The 2876-nt window shown below is 40.3% G+C and overlaps 1 long non-coding RNA gene across 1 annotated transcript; it reads left to right on the top strand.

The window, feature by feature from the left end:
* The first annotated feature begins 6 nt into the window (after nt 1–6).
* LOC119308275 lies at nt 7–1280 on the top strand. Its single transcript, XR_005150024.1, has 2 exons — nt 7–203; nt 310–1280. It is a non-coding gene; the product is annotated as an uncharacterized LOC119308275 (long non-coding RNA).
* The last annotated feature ends 1596 nt before the right edge of the window (nt 1281–2876 follow it).

Below are 2876 nucleotides of genomic sequence, written 5' to 3'. Positions count from 1 at the left end.
GGTGCGGTGGTGGTTGGTTCACCGGTCCGGTGGCACTGGATTGGCACCAGCACAGAGCTCCTGCTTACGGAAACGAAGATCTGTTCTTGGGGATGCGAAGATCCAGGGAGGCACTCTCCCGTTCAGTTCTCCTTACTATCGGTTCAGGGCCATGCCACCGCAGGTGAAAGTTAATCCCCTTCTGGGCCGGCAGACGTGACATGGTAAGAAAGCTGACACAGAGATTCGATTTTTTTTGGTCAGGTCTTCATTAGATGGATGATTGTTCTTATTTAGTGTCTCTGGTTTCCTCTTGTGCCTTTCATTCAGGCTGGCTTTCACGGGATTGGCATTGGTGGCGCAGTCAATACTACCTACAGAAGTGCCACCAATCTGCACCAAGCTATTGCGTCAAGGTGAGATGATCAATTCGCTCCTTGGCGGCCGCCACCCTGTTTAGTACTCTTATTAATCTAATTCCTCTTATTTCTCTCTTGTTGATGCAAACCTGCAAACTTCATGTGAAGGCTCAGTCTTTTCGTGTGTTTCATACGTCTTGAAAACACATAGGTTGATTCATATGATTCTTCAGCGGTAGCAAGTTTGTCATGTACATTCCTTCCTATAAGCAACTGAAGCGGCAGGAACCTCCAACCAACGCTTTCCCGGGTGATCCCTGGCCACGAGCACGTCTATCCCTACAAGCTGCTACCGGTGCTCCCTCTCCGCTGGATGCGGCAAGGTCGTGGGAGTGTTCTGTAGCTCGGCGCTGCACCATGGGCACCCGATCATCGCCCTCATGGCCACTGCCGCAGACTTCGTGTCTGGCCTGCTTATCCTCACTATGTTCTGAATGGGAGGCAGTGCATGACTGGTGACCAGTGTCTAACTTTGATAGTTGACGCTGATGACGGATTCAAGCACTCCACCATATTCTTGGTGCAACACCACGGAGGACTTAGCGAAACTGCTTTTTAGCCATTAACACCCAAGTCCTAGATTTTGTTAATGGCATAAATTTTGATGGATAGGATTTTAATGAGGTGCATAGCAGTGTAGGTCCAGATGACAGAGATAATTGTACGTAAAATGTGTAGACATAGTTTGACACTTTTGCTGAAACATACTACTCCCTTTAGTAAAAAAAGATGTCCTGAATAAGCTCTAATATGGCATCATGATTGTTACCATTTGTTCCGAAGAACAAAGGGAAGTTCTATAAAATAATTGACTGTTATTTTTTCAGTTTTTTTCTCTCATGTACTTTTACTAGATCATGATGTTTAGTGATCCTTTTTCCATATGCTTGTGCATAGTGTGTAATTTCAGAAATATTCTTCCGATGGATTTTAATTATTATGTTGCTACAACGCCTTCTTCCGTCACGAGTTAATCTGATCTTAGGTTTCCATGTATAGCCAAACTATCATTCACAAGAATTTATTATATTGCTATTGGCTATGATTGATGCTATTTTTTACCATTTTGTTAAATGTAAGACTATATCATGATTTGTTGGTGAAATTCGTAAGTCAATATCTGCATATGTATACAGTTATTTAGCATGACATGATATGTATAGGGGAATTATTAATCCGCATTTCTGCACTATTCTTATGTAAACATGAATGTTGGGTTTTGCATCTAATTCTGAAGAGCAATCTGCGATCAGTTTTATTTGATTTCAATTAACAAGGTGGGATGTACATTATTAATAATCATTGTAGTTATCATGTTCTGAATTGCTCGATTTAAAGGCCGTAATTTTGATACCCCGTTGCAATGCACGGGCCACCATAATTAGCTTCTTCCAGTTTCTTCCATTACGATTAAGTAAGACCTGGCTATTTTGGGGCTACATCATCAGGATTCATACCTTGTCAGGTCCGAGATCTTTGATTTCCTGCTGTTTGGAAGGGATCCACGAGTCGCCGCCACTGTTCAAGTTAGATCTAACAAAATCTGTAACGCTCCATTATTGCGATTTGGAGACTCCATCGTGAGTGTTGTATATTAAAAATATAAGTGCAGAGGAAACTTACTCTGTGTTGTTGCCCTATTCTTCTATAGTTATGTCTGATCTTGACGAGCCGTGGTTGCGGCGTAGGGGTGATATCTCCCTCTCTAGCGCTTGATGAAGGTTCATTTTACGCCGGGTAGATTTATGTAAGTCCTGGTTAGCCTATACAGCAACATTCAATCATGTACAATTTTGGGACTTTGGCTTAACAACTATGCTTACCACCTGAATTGCTTGATCTGATAAAATCATGTGTACACCACAAGTTAGTTATTTTTCTTATTGAGATATGTTTCAGGACAAGTGGATCTAGCTTTATTGCCAGGAACAATTAATCTTAGTGCCTCTCAGGCTCATCATTGCTTGATTTTGGATTTTTTTTTTGTTGTAGCCTTTAGGTTAATTATTTTATGTGGTAGGCATAACACCTAATTCATAATGAAGTAATTTTAAATACGCTATAAGGTTTAAGAGAAATCCTATACGAATAAAGAAAATCATCAGGTTGGTCAAGGTGAGGGGAATGTGTCCCCTCCACTATTATATTACATCTGATACCATCTAATTAGATGCATGCTCACTAGAATGCCTCATTTTTATTCTAATTTGCAAATTTTGGATTCTACCTACAAGACTTGCAGTCTTTGTATAAATTAAAATTAGGCGAGTTGGCTAAAACTGTGCATATATACAGTGTATATTTGTCAACATGAACCGTAACATATTGTTTCATCTCTTTGGTGTCAGCATATAATATAATTTCTCTTCTGTCTATTTATTGTCCGCAATGTTTTATTACGGGAATAAAAATTTAGTAGACATAGAGAGCAATCCTTGATAGCATTCCTGTTCCAGTGAGACTGAACGACCTTTTCCA

Source organism: Triticum dicoccoides, chromosome 5B (assembly GCF_002162155.2).
Source record: "Triticum dicoccoides isolate Atlit2015 ecotype Zavitan chromosome 5B, WEW_v2.0, whole genome shotgun sequence".
Lineage (NCBI taxonomy): Eukaryota > Viridiplantae > Streptophyta > Magnoliopsida > Poales > Poaceae > Triticum > Triticum dicoccoides.
This window is presented reverse-complemented; position numbering and strand designations above follow the sequence as displayed.